Here is a 13,924-nt window from a genome sequence, read left to right on the forward strand (position 1 = left end):
CACACACACAAGCCCTCGCGTACATGCACCGGCAAACTCTCTGCTGCTTTCAGGCAGCCTATCCTCACTGATTCACTCTGAGCTAAAGAACTCACTACAGCAATTGGGAAGTTCGTATTTGGTAGTGGGGAACATGTGAGTGCATGGTTGAGAAGATCTTCCCAATACACTGAATTGCAAGTTGGATACTAGACAGATCACTAGATCTCCATGAGGTAAACTCTACACTGCAGGATAGCAGATCTGCAGGAGCAGGATTCGGTCTCAGCTCTGCAGGAGGGGAGATGTCTAGCTATCTGTTGACATCTCTTTCTATACAGTACCTCTTTTGTTCTCTATTAGAAACATACACTAAATAACCACACTGATTTTATGACCTGATAAGGAATGGTGATCCTGTGATCCAGGGGCTCATAACGCTCTTGAGGGTAGCAACACCTTCTACTGATTCCATCCGATACAAAATACTGTGGAATAATGTCGCCTATTTGTGGAAGACGGGTAGAATGAACGGGGAGTCTGAATTTTTATATAACTGATTTCTCATTACGCTCACTGTATATACTTGAAAATATTCAATCATTCCCGGCTTGAATAAACAGATAGTACTGCCATCAAGCATTAAAAACATTCCCAAAAAAACACAAAATGCTCAACACACCTACAGTATTTCTCTGTCTCTCTGCATAGCTATGCTTTATTTCATTTCTCTCAAACACACACGTCTGAAATATAGACTGTGCCTCCTCCTGCCATGTTTTAATATTTCATGACCCCATACTGCAGATGCCACCATAAAACGAAGCATCAATATTTCATTTGCATTACAGTGTAACTCTTAATAGCTTTCGAGCTGTGTCATGCTCTATGCTTGCAACAGTTATGAAATACTAAATCTGAAAATCCCCCCCTACCAATAGTGTGTCATTAAGAGATTAAGGGCATTATTCATGCAGGTGCAAGTGTAACTTTGTGGTATAATGACAGCATGTTGCTGATCTCGTTGGGTGTAAGCCAATGGTGTGCTGAAATGTGACATTTAGAATTTGTCTTTGCAGCGGGATTTTCCAAGTCACTCTAGTTCAAAATTGCAGTGTTAGTCCATATTGAGACCAAAACAACCGCCAAAACAAACTTCACGTGATACCTTTAAAGTCCTGACCCATTTCTAACATAAGCTATTTCACCCACGTGAAATAGCTTATGATCTTAATGCATCATAGGATTAGTAATTAATTGCCCATTTCAGCAAAATTATAGGTAAAATGGTATTGTATCTTCTGTTTCTTCTACTCTCTCCACCCTCCTTCTGTCCTGAATAAACTGAAGAATTTTGGAAACGTACCATTAGTAAAAACAGCGAATATTTCAGCCAGCATAGTCAACCATCTTACCAGCAGTTTTATAACAACTGCAGCTACTGTAATTCATCATGTGTCTTGTACATATACATTTTAAAGCTCATAGTTTCTGTATAATCTTTGTACCAATGCCAGCACTGAAAAACAATTGCACACATCAACGTAGAACTTCTGAGAGTGGGCCTAAATATGGAGGTGGAAATGTGAAGATAGTTGATTATGCAGGATGAGAGCCCAGTCTATAATCATGAACTCACCCAGCACATGCCCTGTTCTCCCCCCTCTGTCAGGTAAACACCTCCAAAGCATTACTGCGCACACCTCCTGGCTCAGTGAGAGCTTCTTCCCTCAGGCCATAAGGATTATTAACTTTCCCTACCTCACTACACTGAAGTGCGTAGTGTAGCTGTTACTACACTCATTTACATATTTCTGCACTTGTATAAGAGCTGGTGAACTTGATGTAATTTGTAAATGTTTCATCTGTGCTTAGTGAGAAAGGAGGGAGCATAACAGGTTTTAATACAAACAATAGCCCATTGCTAAATGTAAACAAATCCTACACCTATAGCTATCGTTCTGCCTGTTTGCAATAGCTATCAAAGTGCACGAGGTCGGCGCAAGCCACCTCACCCTAGGCCAGTCTTCTAGACTTCCAAAAGTGTTGCGGAGGCCTGGTCCAACTCCCCGTATAGCTCAGGTTTCTCTTCATTCACGCATCAATCCTTCGCCTTTTACTAAAGATTTCCGTGGAGAGGAACGTTGATGAGTTCAACTTATTTTTGTGGGCTTTGCTGTAGCAAAGCTGTATATGTGTCTGACAAAAGAGATTGACAGGTATCTGTTGGGGGTGGAGTCTGGCTACCGTCCTGGAGTCACCGCTTTACCGTGGGGTGTTCTTCAGGCCAGAGGAAAGAACAGGTTATCGCTTCTCGGCCTTTTGGCTATGGTGAAGTGTAGGCAAGGCTTGCAGTTGGAGGGAGGAGTAAGCCTTGGGCTAGTAGTGGTTATGGAAAATGATTGGTAGTTTAGTGACCTGTTTGCTTATGATAAAAAAAAAAAAGTCTGTTCTCATCCGTTTAATATCTGATACGTCCTCCATTCGAGGACTCTATATTAAATGGATTTTTAGAGCAGGGAGCTGGAAGAGTGGTTTGCTCCGTCCGCTCCATGCATCGCCCTGGTATTGCAGTACCTCCAGGAACGGTGCACCTGATGTAATTTGTAAATGTTTCATCTGTGCTTAGTGAGAAAGGAGGGAGCATAACAGGTTTTAATACAAACTATAGCCCATTGCTAAATGTAAACAAATCCTACACCTATAGCCCCGACTGTTTTGCTTTGTTTTTGCAGTTGCCAAAACGTACCTGTTGGAGAAATAAATCGAGCCCTTCAAAAGCTCTGTCAAAGTTCACTTGTCTCCCCTGTCCTCTTCCCAACCCACCTTCACACATACCAGGTTGTGTGCTGTTTTACTTCATACATTCTGCATGCTTCCTTTTGCACTGTGCAAAAGTCTTAGACACCTTTTTTTTAGTACAAAGTTTGTTATGACTTCTGCATTATTGACTCATTACAAAACCTTTTTAAATTTCCAAACATTACTTTTCTAACAAAAAATTGAACTTTAACGAAAAAATGTTTGTATGTCAGTAAAGAAAGGAACATGTTATTTAACAGATCAAACAAAAAATATAATGAAGGCTGCTGGGATTTGCATGCGAAAAAAAAGAAGCAAGGGCGACAGTCTTCAGAAGAACTGTGGCAGATTCTCCAAGATGCAGTAAAACTTACCAGCTAATTTCCTTATAAAACTGCACAAAGTGTACCTGAGACTACTGATGCACGTTTAAAAAAGGGTTGTCACACCAAATATTGACTTAGTTTAGTTTAGTTTATTACTGTTTACTGCTCTTTATAGTATTTTTTTATGTAGAAATATTGAATTTCATTATTTCTGAAGGCATCTTTGCTTTACGGCATTTCTTTGCATGTGCCTAAGACCTTTGCCCAGTGCTTTATACAATCATCCATGCACCTTTATACCACTACTTGCACGATATTGTATGATCTATATCATACTACATAATTTACACTCTTCATATTGCGTGCAATCTCAAACCTGTGCAATACCTTTCCTCACAAACATGATATGGCACTGATATGGAGGGAACTTCCATATAACCTCCACTCTTCTGGGAAGGCTTTCCACTAGATTCAGGAGCGTGGCTGCGGGGATTTGCTCATTCAGCCACAAGAGCATTAGTGAGGTCAGGCACTGATGTTGTGAGGAGACACTGGGGAACAGTCAGCATTCCAGTTCATCCCAAAGGTGTTCAGTGGGTTGAGGTCAATTTCACTACGCACTCAATTTCTTCAATGCCAGCCTCGGCAAATCATGCCTTCATGGACCTCCCTTTGTGCACAGGGGCATGCTGGACATGCTGGAACAGGTTTAGGCCCCTTAGTTCCAGTAAAGGAAAATTGTAATGCTAGAGAAGAAAAGAAATCCTATACAATTGTGTGCTTCCAACTTTTTTGGCAACAGTTTGGGGAAGACTCACATATGGGTGTGATGGTCAGGTGTCCACATACTTTTGGCCATATAGTGTACATGCAACTGTTTCTGTATGTTGTTGTTTTGTGTGTTGTCTCTGTTACTGTTACTGTTTCCACAACCACAATGACATCAGCTGCAACTCCTGGCTGCAAAAACATAATAGGGAAGACTATAGTGATTTTTAACAGCAAGCCAGAATTTGTTTTGGTGTGGTGTCAGAATCAGAAATGTATTCATAAACACACAAAATTTTACTGCATAGTATCAATTCGGACACCATTTCAAGCCAACAGTAGATGTTTGTGTTCGCAACCAATTAGGATGGATAATTGGCCCGAGGATCTCCACCTGTTCAGTGCCCATCTCATCATCTTCATCTCAGCTCACCTAAAATCTACATCAAGAAACTAGCTATCTAACACTAGATAGCTAGGTCACATTTTCACTGAGAAGTTGACTATAATGGACACATTTAGCTAGCTAACCTTGTTCAGCTTACAAATGAGTTATGGTATCTGCCTCTGCTCGCTGCAGTTTTCTTTTTTTTTTTTTTTAATGAGATATGTAGATATATCCAGTCATTGCAGGCTAGACCACCAGTTAGGATCATTTAGCCACTGATGGGGTGTCAAGCCAAAGTGTTGAAGGAGAACAGCACCTCTCTTTTAGTAATCCATAATAATAAGTGGATAACATTTTAGCTAATGTGAGTTGTTCCTCTTTCAGCTGCTCCCATTAGGGGTCACCACAACAGATCATTGCTCTGCGTATTTTTGATTTGGCACATTTTATTCGCCAGATGTCCTTTCTGATGCAACCCTCCCCCAATTTTTATCCAGGCTTGGGACTGGCAGTGAGAGCGCACTGTTGGCACTGAGAGCGCATGCAACCCCAGTGGCTGGGGTTGGTTCCCTGGCCGGGAATAACCACTAGTCCTCCAGGGATCTATTTTAGCTAATGTGAGTCTGATTCCTAGATAAAATTCTTGATAGATTCAGACTATAAACAAGTAGCTTCAGGTTGCTAGGCTGATCAGGTCTTTTTGAAGCCAGGCTGCGCACATCTCTTTTTATTTACAAACACCCAAGGGGTCTATATTCATATACATAATCACTATACAAACATACAAAATACATTCACCAAACCAGCAATAATGGAGACATGAATTACACAAAAGACGGTTTTTATGGAATGTGACACATAGAAGCATATTACAAAGATCTAAAAAGGCAGCTTAATTTGCAAGTCTCTTTTGAATCCTTGAAGAGACTGAATTGTAACCATACAATATTAATACAGATCTGATATACTGTATGTTACTTAGCTAATAGAGGTAGAGTGGAGCAATACACTCCAGTCATGATTTGATTCAATTCATGATACTGGCTTCACAATTCGATCCAATTCAATTCTCAGAATATTTTTAACAAAATTGAAAGGAAGAAAAAAAGACTCCTTTTTTTATTCCTGAATCATAAGCAATGCAAAACAATGTGCCTTGTGTGTTTTTGTCTGTATGAAACTAAATAAATCAAGCTTCTGAAGAGCTCTTTTTAACTGTTATAACATGGTTGTGTAATCGTATAATGTATAATGCATGTCGGATATTGTGATCTTGGGCTATCAGGCCTAGAGTGCTCTCTATATACTTTAACTCTATGGGTTGTGCAGACTGGGACATCTGACATTCAAACAGTGCAACTGCATTAGATGCATAATTAACAGAATGTTAATTCCCACGATGTGACTCATACATTCCCACGATGCACATCGACAAATATTTGCATCATGATGCATCTTGTCACGATGCATCATTACATCCCTCTTAGCTAACCAAATGTTTAGACACTATTTGTCTCCTGATCCTGTTTCTCTCTGATGAGCACACTGAAGTTGTATGTACAATACCCATATTCAAAACCTGAGTATTGTAGGTCTGTGTTGAGGCATTTCAGCAGAATTCCAATGAAAAGTCATATATGTTCATATGTACAAATCCAAACAGCTGTTCTGCATCCAGAATACAGTTGTGTTCTGTATCTGGGCAACACAATGATACTCTATACTTAATATGTATATGGTGTAAATTCCTGTTAATAATATTGTTCATACAGGCCAGTAGTATCAGAACAATGTGGTAACTGCAAGTTTTCTATGTTTAAATAGTTGTAAACAGTTCCAGCTTTGGTCCCCACCACTTGTCAAATCAAATTTGCACCCCTGCTTACTCCTTCAGCAGAAACAGTACCAATTGATCTGTCCTATACAGTAACAGCCTATCATCTGCAACCCTCAACTCACGCTCAGTATGACACTGGTACCCACCAGGATTCAACATAGTGCTAGTAAACAGCACCACCTTGTGATTTAACTCAACCCAAGCCACTGGAACTGTATACCTCACTGAGAGTTCTGTTCCCTCAGGGTGCTGAGTAAAAATACACTGTTAAAGTACACAGTAAACAATTTGCAGAAAAGAGTGATTTCTAAAATAGAAACAGTGGGATGAGGGTTTTTTTTCAGAGTTTGGAATAAATTTAGTAGTATGGGTGTTCTGTACTGCAAGTAAAATATGCAGAGGCACCATGAACAGTTTTTTTTGTGTGAGATTTGCCTGCTGCATAGTTATAAGACTCAGTTAAACCATGTTTCTACATGTTGTATGTTCATAAATACTATGAATAATAATAAAAATAATAATAAAAAACCAAAAAAACTAGTTTTTAAAACAGTAATAATGTACAATTTGCGAACACAAAATTCTTAATTGTAATTAAATTCTAAATTATTGCATTTTTGTCAAATGTTAGCAGTTCTTTCAGTCAATCATACTCAGTAGCTGCTTTATCCTTTTCAGGGTTGTGGTGGCTCCAGAGCCTATCCACCACACTAGGTGCAAGGAAGGAATACAGTCTGGATGCTAATCCCTCACAGGGCAACACACACACACACACACACACAGTGAAGGCAAGTTAGAGTCGTTAATCCACCTACATGTTTTTGTACAGTAGGAGGAAACCAAAGGAAGCCCACATGGACAATGGAAGGACATGCGAAAGTTCACACAGGTAGTAAATGGTACTCAGGATTAAACTGGGGACCTATCAGGTGGCAGTGCTACCCACTGTACCACCACGCCACCCTAGCAGTTCCTTCATAATGCTTTTTCTGGAGAGTACTAGTGGTCTTATACTATTTCATTAAATGTGCGTGGTATATAAAGTAATTCCTGCACTGTGTTTAAGGAGTAAACCATCCTTACAATTACATTTATTAATTTGGTAAATGTTCTTATCCAAAGAGACATATAATTTAAATACAATTCAAGCATCATGTTTCTGAAAGAGCTGATAATGGTACAAGTGATGCAAAATTTATTTCCACCAACCGTTGTAGGACAACTGCTATGGAGTTAATTTTGTGCCAAGAGTTTAAAATAATCTGGAATTTTTCTTTTGCTTCTGCAGTCTTCCTTTTGCTTCTGCCTTCTGGCACATTTTAACGGAGGGTGGATTTTAGAAGAATCTGTTCACCGTAAATCTCTACTGGTCAACTGATTTTGGAGTGGGAGGTGCTCTGAAAGTTAGTCACACCCACCCAATTAAAGGTGGAGCAACGGAGCCAAGTGCTCAGCAGCAGGGAAACTGTATTATAGTTGCACTAAAATGCTTACAAAAATAATATGAGTAGCAACTGAATTGTTTGTAGATGCATTCGCACATATCTCTTTATCATACAAGTGTCTTCATTCTATCCAGTTAAGTAGCAGTTTTAAAAGATAACTAGGTGACGAGGCTGAACTTGGCTTCTTATTCACCAGCTTCTTATTCTAATTTTTTCCTGACTTTCTGCCTTATTCTGATACCATTATCTCATTATGAAAACATCTCAAAGAAATCAAAATGCTTTCAAAATGCTCAATATGAAGAAATTCACTGTAGAATTTTATTTTTTCTTTAAATAATGGCCCTGTGAACTTGGCATTTGAGATCATTTCACATGAAAATAAGTGTAATGTATTAGTATAATAATGAGATAATGGTGTGGGAATTAGGCAGAAAGTGCAATTTGCCTGCATCTGCTAGTCTCAAATGCCATGTTCACAGGCCTATTTTTTAATAATCAGAGTTACATTTCTTCATACTGAGTATTTCTCCAATACAATACACTTATATTCATATGAAATTCATATGAAATTGTCATATTTTTGGGATGTTTTGAGAATGTGGAGATAATGTTGTAGGAAACTGGGTGTGATAGTATAGTGCTCTTCACGGCACCTTCTACAGGCGCGAGCTCATAAGACCTGGACCTTTTTATGGTGGAACAGAAAATCCGAATAAGAAGCCAACTTCGGCCTAGCTACCGTTATCAGTTTAAACTGCTACTCAACTGGATGGAACGAAGACAGTTCTGTGATAAAGAAATATGTGCAAATGCATCTGCAAACTATTCTGTAGCTATTCATATTATTTTTGTCAACTTTTTATGGAACTTTAATGTTTGTGAGCTGCTGAGCACTCAGCTGTTTGTTCCGCCATGTCAGTGGCAGCTCCGCCATTAATGGAGTGGGTGTGGTTAACTTTCAGAGCACCTCCCACTTAAAAATCAGTTGACCAATACAGATTTAAGGTGAACATCTTCTTCTAAGACCCACCCCCCTTCAAAACGTGCCAAAAGTCAGAAGCATATAGCCTTCAGTATATTAATAAATATGTTGTAAATATACAGAATTTTACAGTATGCAAATTATTGCAGCTTTTTTAAGTAAGGGAGACTATAGTGATCATAGTAACATGCAATTTCTTGTAAGTCATTTATATTCTATCTATCTATCTATCTATTTATCTATCTATCTATCAGCACTGAGTCTTGTAATATCTGCTAGGGTTGGAGACGTTGTTGTTGTAGATGACATTTTAAGCTCCTTTATATTCTTAGGTTTGTGCATGTGGACATTACACTTCAATTCAGACCGCAGATCTTCAATAGAGTTCAAATCTGGAGACTAGGGTGCTCATTACAAAATAGCATCTCAAAAATTTTGCAATCCTTTAACCATTGTATGTTGATTTGGAATCATCTCATTGAGAGCTCTAACTATGATCAAGTCTGAATCTCCTAGCAGAGGCAACAAAGTTTTGAGCTGAAATATCTCTTTATTTGGCAGAATTCATTCTACCAACAATTCACAAGAGCCACTGCACCACCAGCCACAAAACATCCCCAAAGTTTCAATTATGCACCACCATATTTACAGTGGGTATTAGGTACTTTTCCTTGTATGCAGTTCCCTTTTGTTACCAAACATGCTGATGGTGTGTGTGTTTAAAAATATTTCCCTTTGATCTCATCTGACCACAACTGATCTCAAATTTCTTGCTACAGAGATTCCCCAGAACTTTGCAGTAAATATCAGCAATACTATGCTGGTCATCAAAGAACAGACTTAGCATATTTGGGAGCTTGTTGTGGGGGAAGGCCTCCACCAAAAAAGGGTGAATTGTAGCAAACAACAGCTATGAGGTCATAATAGTCATATATCGTCCTGGTTATTAAACATTCTGCTTCAAAACAACTCAATAAAATCAATATCTAACAGCTTATTGTTAAGTATGTGGCATTTAACTGGTAGATCTCAACCACAAGTATCAACTAAAATGTAATTCTTAAAACTGTGATCTTTGGGTTCAGTCTGACCTTTGTGTTTTTACCTCCTTTACCATCCTCTGACCTTTGCATTTTTACCTCCTTTACCATCCTCTGACCTTTGCGTTTTTACCTCCTTTACCATCCTCTGACCTTTGCGTTTTTACCTCCTTTACCATCCTCTGACCTTTGCGTTTTTACCTCCTTTACCATCCTCTGACCTTTGCGTTTTTACCTCCTTTACCATCCTCTTCCCTGTGGGGGGAGAAAGGGTTCCAAGTCCTAGCAAATTTCCAACTTTTCAGATATTTTGATTTTGGTTAATCTGTTTTTATATCAGTGACAGGGCTGCTCTGTCTTGTCAAGAAGGTAAACCTTGACACAGAGCAGACACACTACATTATCCACTGGGAGGCTCAGGTCAGTAATAGAATCTTGAAATGAATGCTGTTTTGAATGATGCAGTTAAGGTTCCGGCCCATAAATCACAGAATGTTTCATAGCCTCTGTCAAGAGAATGCAGCAGAGCATAAACAACTCACTTTTCTTACTAATGTGTGGTGGCTATCCTCTAGCGAGTAAACTTTGCCCTTAGGTATATTCAGTTTTGCCCACTTTGTTTTACAGATTTTATTTAAAATGAAATCTCTCATTTAAATAAGTACTTACCTTTTATTCTGTACTTTGTAGAAGCAATTACAGCTTCCAGTCTTCCTTGAGTCTCTACATTCTTTGCACACCTGGATTTGGGCAGTTTTTCCAATTCTTCCTTGCAGATCCTTTCAAACTCAATCACATTTAATGGGAAGTGGGCTGGGCCACTCAAGGACATTCAAAATCTTGCCCTGAAGCCACTCCAGTGTTGTCTTGCCTGTATGCTTCAGACTGTTGTTTTGGTGAAATTTTCACCCCAGTTTGATGTCATGTACTCTCTGGAGCAGATTTTCTTCAAGGGTCTCTTTGCATTTGGCTGTATTCATCCTTCTTAAATTCTGACCAGTCTCCCTGTCTCTGCCACTGAGAAGCACCCACATAGCATGATGCTGGCACAACTACATTTCACCATAGGGATGGTTATACCAGTTGATGAGCACTACCTGGTTTTTGCCAGATGTAAAGCTTGGAGTTCAGCCTTTGACTCAGTAGTGGTTCCCATGTAGCCACTCTACCATAAAGGCCTGATTAATGTAATATTTCTGAGATGGTTGTCCTTCCTGCAGGTTCTCTGCTGAGAACTTCTGAAGCTCTGTTAGAGTGGCCATTGGGTTCTTGGTCACTTCCCTGACCAAGGCCCTTCTAGCCTGGTTACTGTGTTTGGCCAGGCAGCCAACTGTAGGAAAAGTCCTGGGGGCTCCAAACTTATTTCATTTCAATGATGGAGACCACTGTGCTCCTGGGAACATTCAAAGCTTTAGAAATGGTTTTATACCCATGTCCAGCTCTATGTCTTGACACAGTTTGATTGCGGAGGTCAAGGAGAGTTCCTTGGACTTCATGGCTTGGATTGTGATCTGACATGCACTTTGAATTGTACACACAGGTGTGTGCCTTTGAATTTGTCAGAGGTGGACTCAACCATTGAATTTGTCACAGGTGGACTCCAGTCAAGTTCTAGAGAACTCCAGTCAAGTTCTAGAGATATGTTAATCTCAAAGCAAACAGGATGCACCTGAGCTCAATTTGGAGTGTCTTAGTATGAATACTTAGCTAAATGAGATATTTAAGTTTTCTGATTTAAAAAAACATATTCATCAATTTTAAAAAACATTTTCTTGCTTTGTCATTATGGAATATTATCTGCAGATTATTCACCAAATTTAATCCATTTAAATAAAATCTATAACACAATAAAGTGTGCAAAAACTGAAAGGGTCTAAATATGTTCTAAACCCACTGTATATGCTTTTTTGAAGGGGCATGTGCATGACAAAGCTATGTTATTTGAGGAACCAGTAGGGCACATCTGACATATTTTGCTGTTTGAGGAGGAAACTATACATCGCTCCTCACAGTTAGCTAGCTAGCTTGTTGCTAACAAAAGATGAACATGGAGGCATTCATGTTTTTATTTCCACTTTGTGTATCAAATGCACAGAGGTCAAAAATTCATAATTACACCTGTGAATTACCATTTACAAGGTAAGTCAAATGCAGCATAGTGGGGAAGTGAGCACTCTGCCCCACACTTGTTCTAGAAAGGCAAGCAAATCGATGGAAAATTGGCATATATCTGACAAATAACAATATTTTTAAAAATCGTTGGTCACTCAAAGGAGGTAGTTAGTATTTCAACAAAATTTAAAATGTATGGAGTTGTGAATGACATTATGAAGCAGGGATGCCAGAAGATGTTTTGCAGCGGGAGTGCAATAAGATGTCACATTTGAATGATAGTCAAATCATTTTTCTTTTAAACCAACATGCTTGTGATTACAATGATATATACCGCAAGGCAGATTGATTATGTTAGTAGTTATATACAATTGTACCCTCACCAAGATCTCCTTTTTCTCTCTCTTGAAGTTTGCAGGTTCTCATGGTACTGAGAAACTGGAAAGTGCAAACTCCTCTGTTCTGAGGACTAGAGTCTCTCAGACGTTCTATAAAAAAAATGCAACGTGACATTCATTAATAAATTAAAAATTGTAATTATTGACAAATCACTGGGGTATAAGACAAATACTATCTCTGGCATACAAACTCATAAACTACTCAAAATACTCAGTGTGTAATAAAATTAGTTTATTTCTTTATTATTTATCTGTATATTATTATTTTTTAGCCAGTGCAGCTGCAGTTGCAGTTAAGGGAATCCTCAAAGTTTGGGGTGCTGCAGCACCCTCAGCATCTCTACTTCCCACACAAATGTTATGAAATTTAATATTTGTTGAATTCCTGCTCAGGAAGGGGTCTTCAACCCTGAGTTCAGCATATGACATCAGATCAATATGGCTGCTTCACTACTTAACTTATAGTAGCGGCTCTGATCTGGGCCATATACTGTACTTTGTTCTGGTCCAGTACACGGCTGGGTCCTCGGCCCGAATGTGGCATGCATAACTCGTACTGACAATTTACAATGTGTGGCCCAGATTTGGCCCACACACTTCACATCAAACAAAGTCGTAAATGACAGGCACTCCACATTTGGGCTGAGGAATCAGCCATGTACTACACCAGAAGACAGCATAATTCTGATGCCTGGGATGTTATTTTCGACCGCATATTTAAAGTACTACCGTGTTGCTTTCCGTGGGCTTGCTGTAACAAAATACAACATCCAATTTTATAAGTCTATTCTTCATCAAGAGCGGAGGACCTAACATTAACCAATAAAAATGCCAAAATTGGTGATATGATTTACTGCCTGCCAATTTGAGTCTTCTTTCAGCAGGTGTACACATCTGCTGCACAGGCATGTTTTCTGTAGTAAAAACTGACCCTTTAACCAATGTCCCAGTCATTTTACATCAGGATAAAAAAATTGATTCATGTTTATCAGTAAATCAAGATGTGTGTTAGAAAATTACAGAAATGTACATGTTGCCCTTAGGCAACAACGTACCATAATTGAATCACACTAGGCCATAACAAAAGTATTAGGTAGATATATAAGCATTGCATTTGTAAGCAACATAATTAGAATGGTCTAAATGTCTTTGCATTATTGCCATGAATGAAACATTTTTTAAATGTATATACTTTCTTTTTTCATATATTAGAATTATAGTACATTATTCTATTATGTACACTCCCAGTGGATGATATTATGATGAGATTTAAGTGGCATTTAGTGATGAGGAAGATGATGAGCAATGCTACATGACAGGAATGATTAAATGGAATGATTAAACGATGCATTTATAATATATTTCACTTGTTCCTTGTACGTTTGCTTGTTCAAGTTACTGACAAGTTTAAAAAAAAAAATTTTACTTTTTTTTTTTTTTAAACTTGCCAACATCCCATGAAAACATCCCTTGTTTCAACATTTCCCATTATGTTACAAAGGTGCCTCAAGGCAACAAAGTCCAAACTCCCTCAAAATCAAGGGGCAGTCGTGGCCTAATGGATAGAGAGTCGGACTTGCAACCCGAAGGTGAACCTGAAGGTTGTGGGTTTGAGTCTCAGGTCCGGCAGGAATTGTAGGTGGGGGGAGTGAATACCACGACTGAGGTGAGACCCTTGAGCAAGGCACCGAACCCCCAACTGCTCCCCGGGCGCCGCAGCAAAAAAAAAAAAAAGGCTGCCCACTGCTCCAGGTGTGTGTTCACAGAGTGTGTGTGTGTGTTCACTACTGTGTGTGTGCACTTGGATGGGTTAAATGCAGAGCACAAATTCTGAGTATGGGTCA

General features: G+C 39.0%; 2 non-coding genes across 2 annotated transcripts; both read left to right on the top strand.

Annotated features, from left to right (window-relative positions):
• The first annotated feature begins 2,053 nt into the window (after positions 1-2,053).
• On the top strand, positions 2,054-2,168 carry LOC113535828 (U5 spliceosomal RNA). Its single transcript, XR_008304055.1, has one exon. It is a non-coding gene; the product is annotated as a U5 spliceosomal RNA (small nuclear RNA).
• A 225-nt stretch (positions 2,169-2,393) lies between these two features.
• On the top strand, positions 2,394-2,578 carry LOC113535827 (U2 spliceosomal RNA). Its single transcript, XR_008304056.1, has one exon. It is a non-coding gene; the product is annotated as a U2 spliceosomal RNA (small nuclear RNA).
• The last annotated feature ends 11,346 nt before the right edge of the window (positions 2,579-13,924 follow it).

Source organism: Pangasianodon hypophthalmus, chromosome 15 (genome assembly GCF_027358585.1).
Source record: "Pangasianodon hypophthalmus isolate fPanHyp1 chromosome 15, fPanHyp1.pri, whole genome shotgun sequence".
NCBI lineage: Eukaryota > Metazoa > Chordata > Actinopteri > Siluriformes > Pangasiidae > Pangasianodon > Pangasianodon hypophthalmus.